Raw genomic sequence first — 24956 nt, 5'->3', positions numbered from 1 at the left:
TAAAGGCAGGATGGATGCAAATACAATATTAGTGGAACAACGTGGTTGTTCATGTTCTCTGCATGAAGCCCAGCAGTGAGACAGGACATGAGATGCAATTATTGGCAAAACCAGTAAAGGATGGGTACCAGCTGTTGACCTGACTGATGAGTAGTGCTGACTGTCCAGTTGGGCTCTTCCAACCTGGTTATTCTATGATTCTATGATTCTGTTCACAGTCAGTGTCTCGAGCTGGAAGAGACTGCAGCATCGCCAGGGCATGCTAGTGTTTTATGGCTTCTTAAGCATGTTGCGAGCTGAGACTGTCTTGTGATGCTCTGGGTAGAGAAAGAAAAATGAGCTAGCAAGGAGAAAATAAGAAGGACTCATTACAAAGTGTGTGATTTGGAGTAAATTTGCTACCACCTTGCCTACTGGGAAGGGAGAGGAAGTGAACGTAGAATGTAGCAAAATCAAAAAAAAAAGGTGTCCTCTTTAACTCCAAACAAAAAGGACAACAGAAGAGTGACCAGAAGCTTCTTAGCTGTTTCTAACCTACAGCCTGGTGCCTCTTGTCAAGCTCAACCAAGAAACTGGTTATGCTTCTTGCTGCTGGTTTGCTAGTAGCTGTAGGGATACAGTGAAGGATGAATGTGCTTTATGTGGGGGTGACAGGACAGAAGGATGAACGTAGGGAGGCAAACGCAGCTGCGGGAGTTGTACAGGATCAATGTACAAAGAATGAAGATAAACATTCAGGGAGAGAGTGATATGGAAAGTGAATATACGGCTGTGAGCTTTCGAGGGATACTTTAACAAAGCCTGAACACCTGCATGTGTTGGGGCTAAGTCTACGTTCTCTTGCTTTCAGATTGCAGCCAAGCCCAGCAGCTGGTGCCACCCTACAGCCCAGAGAAAAATGAGTCAGAAGATGGTGCTCATGTCCCCAAAACATTAGTTCCACCAGGCATTGTGGGTTTCAGCTGCAGGGTTAAAGAAGCCTGATGCAGTTTATGTCACTATGGAGATGGCTGCTGAAGGGCAGGGCTGGACCAGAAAGGCACTAGAAAGCAAAGAGCTGCTGTGGGAAGTCCTGGTTAAAAAGAGGGTCTGAGACTTGAGTCTGGCATTTCCCATCTTTGTTGCTGGTTTCCACAAATGCATCTTGTGTGGGTGACCAGTGAGCCAGCAGGAAAGTGGTTAAAAGAGAGCAGTGTGTTGCACTGAAGGGCAGTTACCTAAGCATCAGCAGAGGAACTAATCCAAACCCTCTGGTACCAACCAGCTTTGATGTGGTTCTGAAATCAGCTCTCACTGGGTCTCTGAAGCAAGACATTGCTTCAGCAGTGCAAACTGCTGCTCCCTGCAGAAAATTAACAAGGAAACTTTGGATTCCGCCCTGCGTCTGACCTAAGCGGCTAAATAGGTTACACCAAGTTTTAAGAATCGCCCCAGTTTTCCTTTTAATAGGCAATTTTTCTGCTTAATTTGCAGAACAAGCAAAAAGCTATTATGTAAAATTTATCAGCAGCAATTGACTCTCATTAGAGATTGGGAGCGGGAGGCTTTGTTGTAAGGGGGAAGGATCCTCCAGATTTCCATATACCAGCCTTAGTTTCCCGGTGTTTGCGCTGACCTGTGCCCTGAACAAATTCTGACACGGAGCCATCATATTTCTTTCTTATTCTCATAAGAGCTCTTCCTGCCTTCCTCCAATCTGGTTTTATAAGCCCTTAAGCAATTGGTAACCAGTCCTGCTTGAAGCTGGAAGAAGTGCCTGTAAATTGCGATGCTATTATTACAGCACCTGAGCAGTGAATTTTGGCATGTTGAGCAAACTCAACTCCAGTAGAATTATGTGTTAGAGTGCAGTTGTGTGCAGAGCTCCTTGCTGGGCCAATGACTTGGACTGTGGGTGTCTGATTATGCCTACGGGACATAGGAAACGTTCGCATTATTGTGCCACGTGGACTCAGCAGCTTGGGTCTGCAAACTCATTCCTGAGTCTAATTTCTTCACCTGAAGTGTTGTCATTACTGATACATGCAAGATGGCCTTTGCTTACCACTCTTTTCTCCGAAGCCCGACGCTGGATATAGCAGACACGGAACAGGCTGCTGTCCATATTCCTGGAGACCAGAACGCAGTGTGGTCTGATATTGTTCATGTTTTCTTCACACCACAGCAGCATCTTTTGGCTCCAGCTGAAGACAGCTGTGACTTGTGTAGTGTAGGGGGACAGGTAAAGTGTAATACACCTTCCTATAAGAGACATTAGGGAAGTGGAAATGATTACCGACATACGAACAGTCAGATGGGGATTTTTTCCTTTCCTTTTCCCCCTACAGTAAATGTTAATTATACATGAAGGTTCACCACAGCAGAAGGGATTATAATTAATTCATATTTGAACTATAATAGATTTCACTACAAACTGCATTTCATTGCAACAAAGTGTATTATGACTGTTGTTTGCTGCCAGTAATTTACATAAAGCATTGCATCCATTAATCCTGCATTAAGGGCAGCCACAGGCAGATACAACTACGCAAAAAATAGAGCAAGTCTGTTTAACTTGTGAGCAGAGACCATATACTTGTTGCAGAACATATGTGATCTAACCTGAGGAGTGCATTGGACAACATAAATTTGTTAGGTAGCATTGGGACCCAAATCCCTGTCTGAATTAGAAATGAGAATTTATCAGTGTGTTTTATCTCTACTTTAATCTGCAAAAAAAAAAATTAGGATCCATCTGAAAGCAGTATAACCTCTTGTTCTTCCTGATGCCATGAGTCATGCACCAAAGCTGTATTAAGACAGTAGTGACCTAGGGGATACAAGGAGGTTTTTATTCTTGACCCTACTTTGCTGTGCCGCTGCTTTTCCAACATCACCTACCTAGTTTTATGGCATAGGAGTTTCTCCAAGACAGAGATTATGCTTACAAACACAGGCTGGAGTAACACTGAAGGCAGAGCCCCTGTCACAGTGTAAGTATAAATCCAAATATTCTAGACAGTATATGAAAAGCATAAGGCAGCAACCTGATAACTTTTAATTGGTGCTTCCTAATTTATTACTGCTAACACACTAACCTCACAGCTCTTCCTCCTTATCTTTTTGTGATGTCCCAGTGATATCAAGCCTTGGATCTTGGTTTCTTTGCCATCAAGCGTACCCTGACACCTTACAGCTCTTGACTAGGGAGTATATCAGACTCTGCTGATGCTATATCTTGCACCACATGCTGTCGCCTTCTGTCCCTGAACATAATATAACAAGCTTTCGTCCACAGACAGGAGCTTCATCCCTGATGACCCACTCTCAGACTGTAGAAAAGGGCAAGACGGCTTGTCAGGGACTTCAACAAACAGCTCGACAGCTGCTGTAAACAGTTGAGAGGAAAGGTCAGAGCCTGCCCTCCTCCTCTGCCACTGATGAATGTTTCCTCTCCTGCACTGCCAAGGTTTGGCCAAGCAACACGAAATGCAGCAGAAAGGGCCAGAGGAGAAAAGAGTCAGGAATAAGCAACACAAATAATGTCTCCTTGCCCAAAAAAGGAGAGACTTTGGATTTTGGAACAATGATTGGACTCAGCAGAAGGCTAAGGCTGCATCTCAAAATAAAGAAGATTCTTTCTAGAGAAAGTGTTGATGGCTGTTTCAATTAATGGCCAAGTTGCTGATTATCCCTTTGTCATTTTTTTTTATGACGTGCCTTGGGATCTGTTTGCTTGTTAGAATCAGTGCTTTGAAGGATTACCACTTCTTTTCCTGCTTTTTTTTGGAGGCATTACAGGACAGCTCTGCCAGGGGAACATGGGACATCAATGCAGCTTCTGCCATCTTCTTGGGAGCTTGATTGCTATCTCCTCAGACCAGGCACTCCATTCTTTTTGTACATCTAGTACATGACTGGTAATAAGGAATTTCACAGCAGTGTGCACGTGCGTGCTTGACCCTAGCATGGTATGTCTGGGAGCAGAACTTCTTGGACTGTACTGGTGGCCTGACATAGGAATCGGTATCAGGCTCTGGAGGTGCAACACACCCTCACCTAGAGGAGCTCAGATGGCTGAGGGTGTTAAATGTCAGCACTTCTATCTATGCTATTAAAAGCCATGCTGATATTGCAGCTGTGTACGTGGCACATCTGGATGCACTTGAGCTATCTTTATGCTAGAGAGCTTGGGCACCAAAAAAATCAAAAGTGCAGCAGCACAGCTCTCAGTACAGACAGCACAAGCTTGTCTGAGACCCTGGAATATTAGCTGCTAACTGAAGTGATGTTGTCCTTAGTTCCTGTGCTCTTCAGTCTACCTGGACCAAGCAAAACGATGTCTCTGTCTTCTTGTGGCACTGCTGAAGAAAGCTCTCTGTACTGGGGCATTCCTTGCCCAATTTGCACTTTTTTTGCATCCTGGCTATGTCGTGACTATGCTGGAGGTGCTCATGGCCACTTATGCAAAGTGCATTTTGTTTCCAAGAGCTTTCTTACATGAGAGGACCCATCCAAAGGCTAGCAGTAGTTTTAATCCCAGCAGAATGGCACGTTGGCAGTAAAACTGTTCTCCTACTAAGGTTTTGTTGGAGGTGTTTGCTGAGAAAGGGAGAGAAGTCCTCCACAGGCTACTCTGGCTCTGCTTGACAGAAGAAGATGCAGGATCGGGTGTTCTAATTTTAGAGCAGCACAGAGCAACAATGAGGCTAGTCCCTTCCCAGGAGATGCTGTGGGAAATTGAGAAATGGGGCTCTGGTGGCAGCACTGCAATGCCTACCGTATCAAGGAGGAGCCCCTGCAGAGAGTGTCATGACACGGCGTTTATTTAAGTCCTGGCACCATTTCCTCCCCACGCACCCCACAGTGTGAATCATGGGGTAGTAGAAAATACTTGCAGAAGCCACTTTTCCTATGCTGTCTGAATATGTACCTTGTCCTACCATGAAAATTGCTATAGTCTGAGGAGGGGGGTCAGAAATGGCTCTCAAATTTCTTTTGTCCTGCAGTGAAACAGAAGTGGCAGTCCCGCAGCAGCCAGCTGAGTGGGGGGGAGTCAGCTACGCCCTTACTTGCCCCTGACTCAGCCTCTGAGATAAAAGTCGATTTCCAGAAAGCACTCAGGGTGAAAATATTTCAGTTTGCTGCTGCTTTGCAGTTGCCAGCCTCGCCAGTTTCTACTCTGATGTCACCAGCAGTGGCCCCATTAATGTTATTTATAGTGTTTGTGCCGTGGGCTTTGGTTGTGCTCAAGGCTCCGTTGCTGGTCTGCAAGGGAGGGAAGAGCAGCTCAAACACTTGCAGTGAAATAGCTTCCAGCCTGGAATGTATTCCAGGTTCTTCATGTCACACCTGGGCTGCCTGGATCTACCCCATACTCCTGTCTGTACCTTGGTTTCCTTCAGCAAAATGAGCCTTCCTGGGGCTTGTTTTAGTTATTTAGAACTTGGTTTAAAAAATGCAGTAAATTACGAAACCAAGAGAATCCAATAAAGATGCTTCAGGGGCAGGCAGGCTGCAAAGCCAGATGCAGACGCAGCCAACCAGAAACCAAAAATGTATTAGTACCGAGAGAGCAGGCAATTATTCTTCTATCAGAGTTGCAGGATTTTCACTGCGTGCGACTTCAGTGCTACCTCAGGTTAGCTGGGCATCTGGTTTTGGCTGCAAATGAGTAGAGCCGTGGCTGCTTCAGAACCCCTGTCTTTCCTTGCGTGACAACCGTGAGCTGCAATTAATTGATGCATTTAATAAGCACGTGCCGGCCTATGTGAGCAGCAACTTTGCAGCTGCTAATCTGGAGTGCTGGAAAATCGTGAGTCAGGCTTTTTATCTGATCTCGCTGATCCTAAAATTAAAAAAAAAAAAGGAAATGAGGAAGCAGATAGGGCTTTGGTATTTACCTGCAGAGGTTTAGATCCCTGGAGTTCTGTCTGTAAGCTAATCTGCCTGAAAGTTGAACTTTCTGATGACTCTGAGAGCTAAGGGTTTTTAGCAAAAGCACCAAATAGTGCCAGGAACATTACATCTGTAAGCACTGGAAACTCCACAGTCAGAAAGCGCATTCCAAAAAAGCAATTTCAGCACTCCAGCTGATCTCCAGTATGAAGCATGCACTGGTGTCAGTGTATGGGAGAGGGACTTGGGTAGGTAAGGTGTCTACAGAACAGACCCCTGTTTCTTTAAAATACTCCATAAAGCATAGGGTCTGGAATCAGCCCCTGGGTGACAAATTTTTTTACAGTGAACTCCTGCCCTGTTCCTTATGCATTTCACATTTTTCTGCAATATTTCAGCTTGTAAGAAGCCACTCAGTGTATTAATGATCAGGAAATAATAACGTTCTCAACCCAGGGCCAAGTATCCTCCATCTCCCTGCCATCTGTAATAACAGCACGTTTAATGGATGTGTGAGAGATGGTCTCCTCTCTTAGGAAACCTCGGGGAACCACTGAGCTACACTGAAAGCCCAGTTGCTCAGCTGTTAGTAGAGAATTTAAGACTCTTTCCAATATTCCAGTGCCAGTTTGGTGACTTTCCCAATGACATCAGCCTCTGTTACCTGCAGCATGTCCTGTATTGTTTCCTGCCTGTCCTGGGAGCCAATTTCTCCATTGGCACAAGGATCTTGTTGTGTGCAGTGAGCCTCCTGCGGGCAGCAAGGACCACATGGTTGCAGAGTCTCTCAGCTAGTGCCATGTGTGATGGAAGAGGCTGTCAATCAGCAGCATCAGTGTTATGTTGAATCAAATGCACCAGCGTGGCTGCCCGTGCTTGTAAATTGCCGCTGGGTACCAATTACCGTTTGCCAGATCACTCACTAACAGCCTTACTCCACACTGCCAGGATGGCTGGTCGTGCTGCGTGCCTTTGTGGTTATAAAACAATGTATGATATTGCCACCTAACCCATTTTTAAGACTGATTGGTCACAGCCAGCAGACCTACAACATGGCTTGTTCTGCCATCTAATTAATCTTTAGTTCTTCAAGAGACCAGCACTAAAGGAAGCACAATTACTGGGTTTGATCTAGGAATCTCAGACTTGAAGCTGATGGACTTTAAGTGGTATGAATGCAGTGGCCTCCACTTGGCATTAATCACTATGAGGCTTTGAACACAAGAAATCAGGCTATTTTTCACAACCCTGCCAGCTGTGAGCGATGGGGTTTTGGGCAAGTTTGTATTTTCCAGGTGGCGTAAAGACCCCCAGATGAATGATACTGAAGTGCCTCTAAACACTTGGTCACTGATGAATTAGTTCTTATTGCATTTATTTTTTTTTTTTTTGAGATTTTTGGATGCCAAGCACCTTTTCATCTTCATGCATATAGGATACAGTAAAGTGTTGTTTGTTTCCTTATTGCTTCTCCTCTCTGACATGATCCTTATTAGGTACCGCAGGGGGCAGGTTAATAAAACTCTATCTATTTACATTTAAACAGTAAGGGAAGCATAACCCTCAGTACAATCCCGCTCACCATCCCAGCCAAACCCGTTAGATTGGCACAAGACTCTAAGGCGCCGTTCCAGGACATCAGGCTGGGATTCTGCAGTGATATATGTTCCCTTTCTTTTTCTTCTGCTGCATTTTGCAACTGCTAACCTGACCTGGTATTGCTACCTATCATACAGAGAGCCTGCTTTTTCCCTGAGTAATCTCACAGTACTTATTTTTATAGGTATATTGAAGATAATGATCTTGCTTCTGAATGGGAGATAAGAGCGAGACAAAGACAGAGCTGCTGGCTTTCAGCTTGTGGCAAAATCTTCATGTATTACTGTGATGAGGACTGTATAAGAAGACAGACTAGTGTTGTCTAGAGAGGACCTGGAGAGGAGAGAGACCTGGGGGTGTTGGTTGACAGCGACTGAACATGAGCCAGCAGTGGCCCAGGTGGCCAAGAAGGCCAATGGCATCTTGCCTTGGATCAGAAACTGCGTGACCAGCAGGTCCAGGGAGGTTCTTCTCCCTCTGTACTCGGCACTGGTGAGACCGCTCCTCGAATCCTGGGGTCAGTTCTGGCCCCTCACCACAAGAAGGATGTTGAGGCTCTGGAGCGAGTCCAGAGAAGAGCAACAAAGCTGGTGAGGGGGCTGGAGAGCAGGTCTTATGAGGAGCAGCTGAGAGAGCTGGGGGTGTTTAGCCTGGAGAAGAGGAGGCTGAGGGGAGACCTCATTGCTCTCTCCAACTCCCTGAAAGGAGGTTGTGGAGAGGAGGGAGCTGGGCTCTTCTCCCAAGGGACAGGGGACAGGACGAGAGGGAATGGCCTCAAGCTCCACCAGGGGAGGTTCAGGCTGGACATTAGGAAAAAAATTTTCACAGAAAGGGTCATTGGGCACTGGCAGAGGCTGCCCAGGGAGGTGGTTGATTCACCTTCCCTGGAGGTGTTTAAGGCACGGGTGGACGAGGTGCTAAGGGGAATGGTTTAGTGTTTGATAGGAATGGTTGGACTCATGATCTGGTGGGTCTCTTCCAGCCTGGTTGTTCTGTGATTCTGTGATTGGTAAGAGAGTGAGCAACATAGAAACTTTGATAAGAACAGTGGCCTTCCCAGCATTAAGCATAGTGCACTATGTTGGGGGAATAAGGCTTAAGACCCAGGCTCACAAAGGTGCCAAAGTGATGCTGAATTCAGCAGCATTTGAGCATCTAAGTACTTTTGAAGATATGGGCATAAATGCCTTATTTAATCTGAACTAACATGACTGAAAAAGTGAAGCATTCGCACAGCGGAACACGCTCGGTCTGCAGTTGTGCCTCCACTTCCCACTGTAACTGCCATTTTGTATTATGGGCTGCACGCGTTTCCAGCCTTGCCCCAGGCAAGGTTAATGAATTGCATTCCCTGTGATCTGCCTGGCTTCAGAGCGCGGCACCGCATCTTTTTGAAGGATCATCGCTGGGAAAGTGTCGCAAGGCAATCTGGAGCCATCGGCTTTGATTGTCTCTCAGCAGTTGGCCAGGCGCCACGATCAACAGATTGGCAAGGCCCTGATGCCAGCGTGGCCCGTGTCTCGGTCCCTTCTCACCCCAGCACATGGTGAAACGCTGAGGAGGGCAGAGAAGCCAAAAACTCTCAGCGAGAAGGGGGACAGTGCAGGAGACGGCAAGAGGGATGCTGCCAAGCCTTAAAACTCCTAAAGCTCGGGGTCACAGAGGGAGGACTATTCATACAGGTTTTCAGATTGTTTCTTTTCTCTTTCCTTTTGTTTCCAACATTTCCTGGTTCTTATTTCTCGTAAGAACAAAGTTGGCAGAGCTGGGAAGCCTCCTCTCCCTTCACTACACCGCTGGTCAGATAGTGTCTGACATCTGGAGTGAAGAAGCAACTGGAACAATTTCACCAGCATTTTACCTACCTTATGCTTTTTGTAGTGTGCAAAAGACTCATTAATTACTTTGCCATCCTTTCCCATACAGAGAGGGAGAAGCATTCTCATTTAATATTAATCTCCCCTCCGTGAATTCAGGCTGCTTCTGACAGTGTATCAATTATTTAAACTTGTTTAAAAAATTTTCAGGATTAAAGAGATTATTTTCTTGTTGGTTTTGGTAATTCCTCCTGCTTTTGCATCTCTGAGGCTGAGAACGACACAGCTACTGAGTTCCTATTTGCTCAGAGTTCACCGTATCCCGTTCCATTTGTAATTGCCAAGTTCATGTTTGAGTGGTAAGCAGCTCCCGCAAACAGGGATTAGAAAAGCAATTGAAGACCTTTCAGGTGGTGGTGTTAGGTGAGCAATCACTTGTACCAGTACACACAGAATATTAATTGCATGTTTGTGGGTACGGTTAGAATTTTACATGATGAAAGTAAATTTTAAAAAGATTACATTTGCCGTTTTCCTCTGCGATGGCTTGTGTACCGCAGCTACCTAAAGTGACCAAGCCTTTTCAGGAGACAGTCAAGTCAGATCAAAGACCCTTATGTGCTACTGTCACGAATTTAAACCCTGTCTAAAAATCACCTCTTGTCCCCTGCATAGCGTGTCTTTGTTAGCTGTGGAAGAAAGCTCACCTGCTCCAGCCTACGAGTCAAAATCAGGGCTGCGACTGGCGCTTAAGAAAATCTAGATAAAAGGATCAAAAGGAATAATCAAAGAGCTTTAAACTTCAAAAAGCAAACAGGTCTATGAAATATACATGCAAACACACTAAAACCTCAATCACAGCATTATCTGTCTCCCATCGGATCATTAATTCATGTTTTTTTTTTCCTACCAGGGAAAGTGAACTCCTTAAATGGGTTCTTTGACTGGGTCTTCCCTTTGCTGAGCGAGGCTGCCTGAACAATCCAGCTCATCACTCCAGCAGCAAGGAATGTTTGTGGCTTCCTGTGATATCCCGTAAATCATAGAATCATAGAATAACCAGGTTGGAAGTGTCGGATCATCGAGTCCTGATCAACCTTGCTTAATAAAGGTAAGATCTAGCAATATTTGTATCTAAAACCAAGTTTCTATAATTACAAATTAAGCAGGAAAAACCCTCAATAAGCTTTTCTCGCTAAATAGTCACTGTTATAAAGAATCAGACAGCCCATTATTTTTCTTCCCAACTGCTTCGTGCTGCATGATAGACTTTATCAATCAGCCCCAGGAACCAATCTTCTCCCAGCTTCCAGCACAGTCATCATCAATCACATCTGTGAGCAATGGCGCTTGGGCCTCATCACCACCTTCCCTTTGCTAGCAAGCGTCACAGCTCTGAGAGAGAGCTGGAGACGTCAGCTTGCAGTATCGATCATCTTCTCCTGCGGCGAAAGGGTGGTGGGAGGGGAGAAGTGAGAGAGATGGAATGTGTTAAAGTGTTTTATTTTTGTTGTCAGCGTCTCTGGCTAAAAACTGCTAAGCCGCAGGAGCTGAGAGCTCAGAGAGCGTCTGGCATGAATGGTGTGTGGGAGGAAGGTCAGGAAGGGAGGAAAACAAAATGTCTTGTTGTTACTACCATTATTTGTATTATATCACTATACCAAGCTCTAGATTGCATGTTCTGTCCACTTACCATGAATGCCTCTATAAAGGTTTGGATCGTTATCTTCCTTTCCCAAATAGAGAAACTGAGGTTTTGCTTGCACAAGGCAAGCCAGCCCCAGACACAGGTGAGGAGAAAGAGATCAGTGTTGTTGAGATGTACAACAGCACTCTGCCCTCCAGATTGCTTCGCCTTCCCTTTATAGGAGAGGATGAACCAGCGATCAGGGTCTCGCTGGGCAGAATACGATACAAGCAATATGGGAAGAAAACAGATTTCCCAAGGGTCCTTGAATTCTTTCCATTTCCTGAGCTCCCTCTGTTGTTGTAGGTCATCAGTTGCCTTGTTATTTTCCATCCCAAAGCTTTATTTTGTGCTTCATATACAGTGATGAGAAATGTGTTCCAGCTGCACATCACTGCAGTGGGAACCAGTGGGAATCTCAAAGAAGCAAGGTGCTTCCTCAAATGTGTTTCACTTTGTAAGATCAAGGGAAGAAGTTAGAAGAAAAAAAATACAAAAATGCTGATTTATTTCGTATGTATGTTTCATACTTCATTGATTCTGTTTGAATTCTTCCAAATTTACAGGAAAGGTAAGGCTTAATCTCCTGGGTCTGGTTTTCCACCCGTTCATACAAGCCCTATGTCCATAAATCGTGCCTGTAACGTCTGCAAGGAAGGAACAGGGTGTGTTTCTTCTCTTACGCCTTGTAACACTATTGACTCCCCTTCCAGCCCTGAGGGGGTTCATTCACTTGAGGCTTCTTCAAGCCATTTATAGATGCTGAGAATTTAATCTGTGAGTGCTTCTGGTTGTCTGCATTAACTTTGTGAAGCAATCAGGCTAAGGCTGCACAACCAGTTGAAATGTGGCTCCTTGTCAGGTTGAAGGAGGTTAAGAATTGTGAAGCAATTACCATCTGCAGCATCACCATGCTGTGGTCTCTAGGTGTCCCTGGCCAGGCTGATGCAACCTGGTTGCATGGAGTTATACTGGATGTTGCGTTAGGATTTGAATTTTGCTTCAGGAACTTTCTGGAGAGTGAACGAAGCCTGCAGCTAACCAGCTGCCTGTATTTCAAAGCATAAATGATAGACAACTCAGAGCTAGAGTACAGGCTTTGGAGGATGATACAGAGCTGTAGGCTTCTGTCTTTGTCCCCCTGAATCACAAATGCAACATTAGGTCAAAATAAATAGTTTGTACGTGTACCTCTATATTTAAGCTGCATGTACCACATGTCTTGAGCTGGAAATCCAACACAAAGGGGTTTATCAATCTTTTTCAGACTTGTGCTTTGGGCAGCCCTGTGCACAATACAAAAGTAAGATATTTCATATGGCTTTTTTTTTTTTTCCAGTGGTCAAGTATTCAACTGTTTCTTTCCCACCTGTGTTTGTCTGTTTTTCTGCTGATCTCAGTTCTGCAAAACCACAGCAAGGCCCATTCCTTCTATCATTAGGCTTCTTAAATACAAAGAATGTGTATTTTGTCCAAAATCAGCTATGGGATTAGTAGCTCAGGTGCACAGGCTTCCCCATTCCTGCTTCCCCAGGTACCTGCGTACCACGCTCTTTGAATCACATCCCATTCCTTTATCTCTTAAGCAGAATAAGCTTTCTGGGGGACACGTGAAAAGCAACATTAAGAATAAAGTGCCCAGGAAGGGGATGGATGGAGATACAACAGTAATTAAGCTGGCAAAGAAAGTTAGGTGGAATCAAATCACCTCACGCTTCCTTGCCTTTCTGTCCTTTAAAAAAAAAATACCCTGGATGCCAGTTTACCCTAATTGGCTCTTCATTCTGGCAAGCCAAAAAGAGATCAGCTTCTTTTTCACTGCCTTTGTGTCCCTGCTTCCCATCCTAACCTAGTGTAGTCTTCTGTGAAATTGTTTTCTCTGCAGAGACGGAGTTGCCTCCTCTCTTGTAATTCCACTAGAATAATCCTTGGCTCTGCGCTAGAAAAGCGCTGAGCGTAGGCACTGAAGGGAACGCTGGGGAAATACAGGCATCTGCACACATACACCTTAGTGATGGGGGAATTCAGGCAACTCGGAAAACATGGAAGATTTGCAAATACCTCTTTCTTAACCACAGAGCGAGCATTAAAGGAAAGTAGAAAAGGCTCAGGGAGCAGCCAGGCAGGCGGGCGTGCCAAGTGAGCAGAAATAGTGGGGCACTGAAGGAAGGCACAAGGGGGAACAAAGGACCTCTCCACAGCAGGATGGTTTGTGGGCTCAGCACGTGGTGACCTGGGACTGCTCAGCATCAAAGCCGAACACCGAGCCAGACGCTCAGCATCGTAACTCCACTGACCTGACCACAGTTAGTGCACGAGGTTTTATCCCAGAGTGCTTGTGATCTCAAGTGAAGAAAATAACCTAAGACTGTAACTCTGTGCTACAAGAGGACAGACCTAGTCCTAGTTATTTAACTAAATAAAGGATCCTCATCAATGTCTTGTGACCAAGATAAGCGTTGCCCTCCTTTTTACAGAGATGCAGAGATAAAGTACAATTCCTTTAGTAGATCTCACCGTTCCCAACTCAACACCATCTGAAGCCTTAACCATGAGGTGCCAGACCAAAAGATGGCTTAGCTATGAAATGTGTGTGATTTAAAGCCTGAAGGGAACTCTGCCATAGGTCTCCCTCATACAACTGAGTAATTCTTTTCCCTTTGCTAGATAAATGATGACAATAATACTGAGCTTAACAATTCCCAGTTACACTGGAGAGCATCTCTTTCTGAGAGTTAGCCAATAGTGGTTTTCAGATATTATCGACATAGCCTACAGTTGCAGCCGTATCACCCCAGAGTCCTGGCAGACGGCTCATTGCTCCCTGTGGAGAGAATAGGACTTTTTTTCAGAGGCTATTGTCACCGAATCAGTGCTGCGCCTCAGGTTATCAGCCAGCATCCAAATGGCAGCGCTGAGGAAGATGCTTATCCGACGGTCTGATTATTCAGTAATTTCCTGTTATTATTCTCTTGTATTTGCTCTGAATCCTGGCCGCTGCCAGCAAGAAGATTTGAGACAGAGAGGTAGCTGCAGTTAGTATGACACTGCCCGCTCTCATAACCTGGTTGAGATTCGTGAGGCGCTGAACCTAATGAAGTCTGATAGGCGGTTGAAAATTCTCTATAGTTGTATCAGCCAGAGTAGATTTAAACCTGAAATCAATTTGTAGACATGGCTTTGACATGGTTCAGGACAGAAGGGTGTAGAGCAGGAACCTGCTGTGTTATCACAAGCTCTGTCACTTAACATTTATATGTGATGGGTGTCCTTAAAGAGAGGTTGTCATTTGCATTATGGATAGGCTAGTTCGTCATGCTGACAGACAAGAGAAACCTTATTCATACAGCCATAATAACTAATTAAACACACAAAACAATCAACAGACATGGCAGAAGAGGAATTTCAATGTGAAAAATTAGATATATAGAGTGACCTTGCAATGGTTCTTGGTATAATCTTGTTTAGTACCAGAGTCTTAGCAGGAAATTACCTTAAAAGGTACATAAAGCACAATAAGGCAGTAATGAATATTTTACCAGGGTTCTATAGCAGCTTTCTTCTGGAGGGATCCCAAAGCATTTCATCACTTGCCTAGGTCCACTTCATGAAAATAAGAATGCAATAAAATATAATTTGGATGACAGTGCGCTTGACCAATGCTGAGGTCAGTTCAGTTTCTGGTTTAGTGCAGGCACTTAAGGTTAACTCTTTCTTTGCCCATCTATCTACTTGGTCTTCATGTTGCTCATTGGCAGTTTACTGTATTATGGTTAAAGCAATAGGAGGAAGCCTTTTGCATAACTCTCAATTCTTATTTCCGTTTTACTTCTCTGTTTCCAAGCAGCAGATACGGTGCATCTCCTGTTCAGGAAACAGAATCCATAGCGCAAGGATTTACCTCTCAGCTTTGTTGCTTTAAGAGCGGAGAACTGGGCAATCCATTTATTGTCTCATTCATAAAGCCATCCGGGTACATCACCTGTGATGGATCATTTCAATATTATACCTTCTATCCTGGAAATGGATCATTCCCTCCCCTTTTGGATAAAAGCTGCTAATATTTGAGTCCCCACCTGAGCTAACCAGGCCATCAAGCATAAGGCTCCCTGACAGCGTATTTGTGTCGTGAACATGTGACACTGCTCCTTGCTTCACTGGCTCAGACAATAAATATTGTGGAGTCGGAGCAAGAAGTGTGACGGGGGGATTTACAGTGCCTAGCATCATATGGCTTGTAGGCTGGGTTCATCCCTGGGTTAGTGCTGTTCAATTCAAAGGAATTATCCCAGGCAGTGAATCTGCTCCAGTGGCAGACGTGCAAGACTGGAATTTCAGCTCTGTTTCTTTAACTCACAGTTGTCCAAAAAAATACAGGAGAAAGCACAGGGTGCTAGGGATTTATACTGAGCTTGGCTAATCCACTGTGGAGGCTGAGGAGAATTTTGAGGTTGGGATTTGACTTCAGCTCAGGGGCTATGGAGTTCCTAAAGCTATCCAGCTTCCAGAGGGATTCAGGTAACAGCTAGGATGATAACATTGTCACAGCTGATATGAAAAGGATTTCCAAAGGCAAAGGCTGAGGGAAACTGAGGGAGGATCCCCAGCAAATTTTGGTGAGAGGGCAGATTAACTTCTTAATTAATTTGCTGGGATTAATTTGAGAAATTGAAGGCAGATCTTGAGAAATTGAAGGTAAAGGTTAGGAAATTCAAGGCAAGATATTTAGAAAAAAAGAAGTTATTCTTTTACTTGCAAACCACTTTGAAATTTAACTGAATTTTAAAAACCCAATTTGTTATTAGATAGTTCAACAAAATACTCTTTGAGCACTTGGGGCAGTCAGCCAGCCAACAGTTCTATGAGGCATAGGAACTAGGAATGAAAAATAGTGTTGGCAATGCTGTAAGTCATTACATCCCTCAATCTCTTCTTGTTGAGGAAGTAATGAAACTGGAAGGGGTTAAATGTTCAAATGTTCAAACTTTCTAACCCTTTCTGGCAAAGAGTTCAGACCAAATAGCTTGATATATGATCTACTCTCCCTATTTAGTCAAGTTTTATTTTCTTTACAGTCATTCTTAGAATCTTCCTGTGCACATAAAAAGCAGTAAAAGCATTTAAGGTCTGTGAGTGTTTTTTAAACAGAATGAAAGGTGTTCATGCGTACAGTACCTGTGCAGTGAGTTCCCTGCGGAATCCTAGACTACATGGAATTTACCTATTAGACTTCATTTTGAAGAACATCAGCTTATATGGAAATCACTTGAATTTATCAGATTGTCAGTTTTGCTTCTTTAGAAGAAAATTAAACCTTATGACGTTTGCAATGCCTAGTAATTTGGACATATGTTACAGAAACAAACATATCCCACCCCCCACGAGGCGAAACCATGTGCAATTCAAACTGGGGGTTCCTGAAATCAGAATTCAAAGGCAGCCCTTGCCAAAGAAGATGTATGGAATGGGGACTGGAAAGGAAATGACAGCTACCATATCTGTCTGAATACCTCTGTGGCCTCTGTTACCATAGCATCTGAGCTCTTCAGAGTCACTAACCAATTTTGACTGCACAACCCTCCTGTCCAGGGTAGAAGCAGTTCTACTACTTTAAATTCATTCTTCCTGTGGAGAGTTAAATGGAGAGGAGGGGAGGGAGAGAGGTATGGAGAGGCCAAATAAATCAGTACCATTTACAAAAAGGTTGAAAATTAAAAGAGAGGGGAGGAGAGAGAGGCAAGTGCTAATAGTAAAACAAAAAATGAAGAAGTGCCATGATAAAAATGATACAGCGCCCAGGCAGCCTGGTCCTCAACCTTGAAAACCCCATGAGTAAAACATCGCTCAGTGAAGATTAATTCTTTCAGTTAACCTTGTTCACAGCAACATCTTTGCAGGTCAGAAAATTATTACTTTCTCACTTTCCAGTTCTCAAGTGGGTGCCTGAATATCTCTGCATATGGATGGGTAGATTGGATTGGCTTAGGCTGAACTGAATTGGCAGACAAATTCCTTAATCTGGGAATAATGTGCAGTATAATTCTATTTCAGCAAGAATATAACGACAAAAAATTCCTCCCTGAAACAAATAAAGGCACCTTGATACGTTGCCATCATGCTGTTTATCAGCCATTGACCAGGCTGAAATAGCTGCACTGCAGCAGAAATGCCTGGAAAAATTATGAGGACTTCAGCCAAACTGCAAAAGCTATAGGAGCAAGTTGGTTGTGAGTGACTGCTCCATTCACATCCAAAAGGATTCATGCACCTTCCTTCTTTGTAGCTCAGCCCTGAATACACTTTCAGCTCCACGCTGCAACTATGCAGTATGGAAACACTTGTCTTTCCTTTGCCCACTTTTCCTTGGCAGTTGAGGTCTTTTGGCTGTGAGGCTGGATGCTTAGGTTCTCTGTTAGAAAAGGTCTTTCACAGGGGTTCTGGACCCTAGATAAATTCAACAGCTGTATGTGTTTTCATGTCATTGATGTCACCAAGCTGATGCAGCGGGGCTGCTGTACACCCATGAGTCTGCATGGCCCTTCTTTTCTAAGGAAGTGAAAACTGCTGATATGCAAGGAAGAGCAAAATCTCACAACATCCTGCCTCTTCTCACGTCCCCAGACGGAGAAGATGTGGGGAGTACTAGATTGTTGTGTTTGCCTAGTGGACTTTTGATAGGAATGGTTGGACTCGATGATCCGGTGGGTCTCTTCCAACCTGGTCATTCTAGGATTCTAGGATTCTATGACTTAATGCTCCTTACCAATGCAATTTCATTGCAAAAGTAAGCAAAAATTGATAAAGATACAGATAACAAAGCACTGCTGCTCAGTGTTTATTGATAATCCTTGCCCACTGGATACTTCTGATCCTGAGGGAAACATGAGAGCTAGAATGTCCTTAGGCAAGTGCTTTTAGGCAGATCCACAGAGGTGCACTGAGGAATAAGGATTCTTAGCTCTTCTGAACACTGAGCATTCATTGAGGATAATCAGGTCAACTGCTCACACCTTGCAGGTCACAGATCTTTACATTTCACTGAACTGGCTTTAAGAGGGGACCAGTTGTTCAGGTTTCAGAAAACTGGGTGGTTCCTTTCCTTGCCACAGGAAAAAACAAGGAAAAAATCCATGTGCCACTGCGTCCAAGCTGCTGGGGTAAAAACTGACAAGAAAAAACAGCATAGAGGCAAAAAGAAGCCTGAGAAATTTTCCCCAATCCTTTTAAGATCAGTTTCTTTTGCTGACAAATACAGCAATAGATTGCAGAACCATATCAGATCACTGGGAAAAAAAGATAGATAGGGAAGCAAAAGCATATGGCAATGAAAAAGCCTGCCCTGAGAAATGGAAAATAGACCTTTTCTGTTTTTAATAAAGTGTCAGCCTTTGTATAAACTGGCCTAGAGCCCAAAGAAATGGACTGTTGATTCCATTTACAAGAAGACCAGGTCTGGCCTTCTGATGGCTCTATAAATAAATGTTCTATTATCTCTTACAAATATCTTTCCGATATGTTATCTGACCCTAGGTTTATTCATTCACAAATTTGATCATCTTTTATAGCAGAAGATAGTCTCTGACTTTTATCCTGGAATTTCAAAGTGCTCCACACATATTGGTGACTTCAGCTTGTTAAATGTTACCGAAAAGGAAGCTGAGGCACAGAGAAAATGAATTAAATGTATCCAAATTCATGCTGTGAGTCAGAAACAGAGCCAGGAATACACTTGCAATGAACATACGAGAAATGATGAAAGGTCAGGACAAAACCCAGGGCTCACTAGTTAGACAAGTAAGGTGAGACACTCAGTAGAACGTGAAGAAAAGCTGATAAAGTGGATATTCTTACATCACTTACACTGCTCTTGTCTATACTTTTCTCTAGTTTCCCACTTTAGATGTTTATGTCTTTCTCCTCATCAGAAGAAGAAGGTGCAAAGCATTTCACTGGTAGCTTTGAAACACTGTTAATTTTAACCTTCCAAGATCTGTCATTCAAGTGAAGGAAGGGAATGCCTCCAATGGTCATTTTGGCTTATTTTTCTTGCAGAGGTTTGTTTCATACGTAATCATGTTATATAAAAAAGTCACTGCTTGATGCAATTTGTGTTAGTTCATTAAGCACAAGATATGATTAACACGAGCACTTCTTTAATCAACCAAAGATGCTGCTACAGACACTTAAAAGCCCTGTGCACTTATAGCTATTCCTTTCTCCATGTTGCTGCTCTGCCTGGGTTTGTAGGAGAGCACAGTTCACAGTCTCTACGTGCCAGCATAGAGCAATTTGGAGCCACGGTAGCAGTTTTATTACTGAATCAGAGAAACTGCAAAAGAATCTGTTTCTTCCCTGCAAATAATTCCCTAGCTTTTGCACTTAAACCATGTATCTGTTATGCATCAGGAAGGAAATATTCCATTAGCTGAGGTATAGAGAGCTGTGTAAGGCTTAAGCAGGGTGAGGAAGGTCAGATCACCAAGAACCCTCTTTCACCCAGCAAACAATCACAATACACGTCTGTTTAGGATAACCTAGAGAGAAACAAAATTACTTCTATTATCATCTTCTTTCTTTGTTCTCTCCACCTTGAAGCCAATTTGATGTAACAGCTACTGTTTCCATCATATCATAGAACCATAGAATAACCAGGTTGGAAGAGACCCACGGGATCATCGAGTCCAACCGTTCCCATCAATCACTAACCCATGTCCCTCAGCACCTCGTCCACCCGTCTCTTAAAGCCCTCCAGGGAAGGTGACTCAACCCCCTCCCTGGGCAGCCTCTGCCAGTGCCCAATGACCCTTTCCGTGAAATATTGTTTCCTAATGTCCTGCCTGAACCTCCCCTGGTGGAGCTTGAGGCCATTCCCTCTCATCCTGTCCCCTGTCCCTTGGGAGAAGAGCCCAGCTCCCTCCTCTCCACAACCTCCTCTCAGGGAGTTGGAGAGAGCAATGAGGTCTCCCCTCAGCCTCCTCTTCTCCAGGCTGAACACCCCCAGCTCTCTCAGCCATTCCTCATAAGGCCTGTTCTCCAGCCCCTTCACCAGCTTCGTTGCTCTTCTCTGCTCCATTATAATAGGAACAGACATCTTACATCCTACCTTGTGGTACCTTGGGCATATTTCAGTATTTTTCGTTACCAGTTTTGTTATTTAAATGAGGAATTACTGCCTCCTCACTCTTTCCTTCTTCCTTTCCTGGGCTTAGACTAGCTGAGGCCAACTTCATCTGCCCAAGCTGCCGTGGTTGTGACGCGCGGCTTTGTGTCTGCACGGTAATGGGAGTTATTTGGCGTCTCGTTGCCCAGTCTGGTATTATCAGAGCATAGAGCAGGCTAAACAAAGACACAGACGCTGCTTACAATTCACTTTGGCTACTCACTGCAGTCTGGTGATTCTCCATTACGTCTCTGCTCATTATGAATACAGATAACAGACTATCATGAGCTGAGTAGCCTTATCCTTAAGAGATAAAACTAATCTGTGCGCTTAGATCAGCAGCCTTGTTCTTGCCTAATCTCACCTTGGAAAGCGCAGTAATTGCAGAAACATAGAAAGGAAGTAAAGAAACGGGAGCAAGAAACTCAGTGAAATGCATCCCTCTAATTCTGCCTCTGAGCCTGTGGGCTGGCACACGTTCCCAGTCCCGTATTTTCTCAGTGTTGTGCATGTTATGACCCAAATAAGGCAAATTAAGGGGTTGTAACAGTACATTTACATCATGCATCATAAGGAAGCATCATAAGGAAACAAAACACTTTTATTCAAATAAAACCAGAAATAAACCTTCTGCACAGCCTTAAAATAATCATGCTGGGTAAAGGAGCCCCTTGTACTCAAAGCTTAACTGGTGCAATGGGCACCATGTGCAAAACGCTTCCATTTTTTACTGGATTTGCTCTCTTTTCCCTGTTTTGTCCTTCTTTTGTGTTTTTCTCAGAACAAAAGCAACATCCATTCAGATGGCTGTCTTTTGACCCTACAGCAAACAGTGAGAGCAATGAAAACAAGGTTGTTCAAATTGGAGTTGAAGCTCTAAGCCAACCAGGTTCAAGCAGTGCACAGTCCTGCTAATTCTACTTGTAGCTTGCAAGGAAATGCCTGGCCCCAAGGTCTGCATCCAGCCACAGCAGCCAGGTCCAGATACACGGTTCCTAGGTGGGTTTCCACTTTTACTATGGCTGAGGCCAGGCCTTTTAATCTTGCTTTGAACTTTTGAAGTCCTATATGACCTATAATCCACATCCAAATTTCCTTCCCAACTGGCTTTGTGGTGGTTATCCCCAAACCCCAGTGATGTGGCCCTTCCCAAACTCAATGCTTTAGGTGGTCATTTATACCAAAGCTTTTGAGACACAGATTTCTCCCCTCAACTCATACCACTCCAGCCTCCAAATGTGAGCTGAGCCTGCAGAGTTATAAATGAAAAACCAAAAAGGCATCCACTTTGTAAAATCTATGACTTCATATTGATTTTGGACATCCCATGAATTGAAACAAGCCTTCTGTGCAGAAATCTTCCAAAGATGCCATGTTCACCTCGTCTCTTTACACAACATTTTATCGATCTCCACGTTTGTGCCACGTGAATGATGGATTATCGCATATCAAACCTTGCCGTATTCATTTAATGCTTTTGAATAAAACATTTCTCACAGATTAACTGAACAGTTTTAAGTGAACAACCATTTTCATCTATTTTAAATTTTCATGGGTACTTTTCTGCAGAACAAGTACATTGTTAATAATTGAAGGGAATGAGACCTTGCTAATCTCGTTGTATTTTAATAAAGTCCTGTTGCACACATACCCCCCTCCATTCATTTAATTTTAAATTAATAGCATTTACAAAAAGTTGTTAAATTTACTTCCCTCCCTTGGAAATGAATAATCCTGAATTTACATGAAATAAGTGATTATTTATGGACCGGGGAACTACAATTTCATTGTGTCCAGAGAGCTATAAATGTGGCTTGTGGTGGATTGAATGGATGGGAGGAGAGAGGACCACTTTTCTGTGGAAGCAGAGATGTACTGGAAAAGCAAGTTTAGAAAGAGAGGAAGGCGTAGAGAAAGAAGCAGGAGACTGAAAGAGAAAGAATAGGGAAGCAGTTTGGTCACAGAGACAGATGGGTAGAGGAAAACAAGTAGTGAGTAGGTAAGAATGCAGAAATATATGTACATAGATGAATGCATGCATCTCTAATACATTTCTTTCATTCTATCCTTTCACCCCTCTATCTACTGTGCTATTCCAGTGACCTCCTGTTCACTTTTCATCTTCTATTTCCCACTGCCAATCCTTCTCTGTGCTTCAGATTCCAATTCAAATCTTCTCTGCTGCCTGTGCTGAGAGCTTCTCAAATCTTGACTTTACAACTTTACATGGTTCTGTTTCTCTCTCTTTTTTTTTTTTTCCAAATGCAATTACTTCCTTACACACTGCCCCAGGATTACATTTCAAAGGAGAAGCAAAAACCCAACTTGTACATGATTTCTTTTATCATTATCAAGGCAACGTCAGTCCTTGGAATGCTGAGCTCAAAAATATTTCATTCCAGCAAGTTTCATTAAATTTGATGGTCAGATAGAGCATGTTTGGTACAGGGATCAGACAAGGAGTCCCAAAGGCTCCCAAAGATGCTGTGCATTAGTCATACATGGTCAGAACAGCAAGTGAGTGAAGAGGGTTTGGCAGAAGGAGTGAAAAAATCCAACACTCCCCCTCCCCAAACCCCCAAATTAAAGGCACTAGTTGCTCTCCTCAAAGTATGTTTGTGCACACAGAGTGAGGGACTAGCTCTCTCACTCTGTTTTAGTCCAGATTTTTGTGACCAGTAAATTTTTACTGATTCCAACCACTCTTGAGCTGTTTCGCTTTCAGTTCTGCATCTAATTGTCCTTTGGTTTGAAGGGTCTGTGGCAAGAGGGTAGAAATCAAACACTTGTGCCGTAAACTGAGATCTTGGTGTCCTTCAAGAATCTCTTTGAAACATTGCTTGTAAATTATTTGTTGATATTTGACTATGAATTCCCTCTGCATAAGTTCTTTCCAGTATTAAAACCATTGAAAAGATGCTGGAATGCTGAGATGAGTTGATGTGTTAGTGGGAGGAACACCAATCGCACTGGGCAGAACAGCTCACACTTAGACAGTTCTGTGTGAGTGATTTCAGGCAATAAGTTGTGAAAACCTGTTGTGGGAAGGACCTTAAAACAGCTCTGCTTTAAATCTTCCTGTAGAGGAGAAAAACTTTTTTTCACATTTTTAATCAAGTTTCTGCTTAGCTGTTTACTGATGAGCTCGTGACAGGGGATAGAAAAAGGCACCATCAGTACATGAGACAGATTTTTAATGGAGCTGCTGTTATCAAGCTAAGCAGGTTGACTTTGATCAGTATTTAGGGTGGGACCTCTCAGAAGAAAAATGCAGTGCTAGAAAGGTTATTGTTCAGCAAGAACAAAGCGTGTTAAGTACCTCTAATCAGGTCTTTGGCAAGGGAGTATGGTCACAGAGAGCAGTATCAGTCACTGCCGTTTGGTTGGATACAAAACTGAATGTCTGAGTACCAGTGATCTGGGACGCCTTCCCATTTGCAGACTAATATTCTTCCTATCTGTATTCCCCTTGGATTTGCACGACTTACAGTTGCTTTCACTTCCTATCTCAGCCTGTGTAGCATCATCCTTAAATAGCTGTCATATTCTACCCAAGGTGGAATTTGCTGTATTTCTGTGGTGGATAAAGTGATTTCAGTTTTTGTATGGAAGAGGGATCACACGGAAACTGGGCTGGGTTCTGGGCAATGCCCTAGCAATTTATGCTACTTCTGGGGCACAAAGCAATTGGGAAACAGGATTATGCATCTTCAGACAGGTTCCCAGAAGCACCTGCAGCTGGCCTGGATGGGGTGATACAGACAGCACAGGACCAATTTCATCTGGGGTGTAAGTTGCCCTGAACAGCCAAAGAAGAAGTTTGTGAAGGCAATTAATTGATGGGGTAGTTCACACAGGCTCAGTGCTTGTCCAGTTGTGCTGTATGGTAAATCGGTCGCAAAACACAGTCAGGCAGCACCAAATGCTTGGGGAAATGCCACCTAATCTGCATGTATTATTCCTGTTGTGTCTCCTGTTATGGTCTTTGGCTCACGTATCTACAGACAGTGAAGAAGGAGGTTCTCCCAGGACAGTAAATAGTTTGTCCTCTCCTTGAAAGTGAAATAGGGGCCAGTTTATATCTCTCCGTTATGCATCTGTTTAGAGCAATTGCCTTTCTAATAGGTCAGCAGTTCATCCCAATGTACTTACCTGTCTCTAAAAGATTTGGAGGGCCGCTTTCCTGCAGTCCAGCCCAGCTGACTGTGACTGATAGCTTTGCTTAGACCTTGGGAGCTTCAAGCCAGTGGTACATCTCAGCCAAAGTAAGGATTTAGCCTTTTTAGAAAACAAATGACTTGTCTGCAAGTTCACTAGCTCTCTGGAGTATAACGCAGACAGTGCTCAGCTGCAAAGCCTTTGCACTTCTGTGACACAGGCTTATCTGGGCTTGAACTGCAAGTGATGTCAGTGCTGTTGTCACTTGCAGTTCTGGTCTCCTGATGATCCTATGTTTGCAACTGGCCTGTCCCAGACTGACCTCCCTTAGCTGCTGCTTAGCAAACACACAGTCGTGCCCACACTGGGACACCTGGCCATGCAGGCACACAATCCCAAACTCTTATGAGCTAATTCCCCCTCTCTCGTCCCTTGTCTCTTTGCGCTTACGTACATTTTACAACCTCACAAACAGAACCATGCAGGTTAAATGTCTCAAACACACAGGTTGTTGTGGGCACAGGCTTTCCTGCTTATAGGTGCAGCTGGACACACAATCCCAAATTCATAAGCAGGAACAGTCAGAATACAGGTATTCATGCTTTCCTGTCTTTCTTGTGTGTTTTTACATACAACCATAGCACAAACACAGTGATTT

General features: G+C 43.8%; 1 long non-coding RNA gene across 2 annotated transcripts in view; it reads right to left on the bottom strand.

Moving 5' to 3' along the window:
* The window catches only part of LOC138730820 (uncharacterized), a 29954-nt gene extending 5474 nt beyond the window's left edge, over window positions 1-24480 (bottom strand). For both annotated transcript variants that reach the window (XR_011339097.1, XR_011339098.1), the window contains exons 1-3: window positions 24293-24480; window positions 5548-5827; window positions 2045-2241 (exon numbers count right to left, since the gene is read on the bottom strand). This is a non-coding gene — a long non-coding RNA (uncharacterized lncRNA). The remainder of the gene's footprint in view (window positions 1-2044; window positions 2242-5547; window positions 5828-24292) is intronic.
* Window positions 24481-24956: the final 476 nt, after the last annotated feature.

This window comes from Phaenicophaeus curvirostris, chromosome 25 (genome assembly GCF_032191515.1).
Source record: "Phaenicophaeus curvirostris isolate KB17595 chromosome 25, BPBGC_Pcur_1.0, whole genome shotgun sequence".
Classification (NCBI taxonomy): Eukaryota; Metazoa; Chordata; class Aves; order Cuculiformes; family Cuculidae; genus Phaenicophaeus; species Phaenicophaeus curvirostris.
The sequence above is the reverse complement of the archived record's forward strand: the minus strand, read 5'-3'. Positions and strand labels throughout refer to the sequence as shown.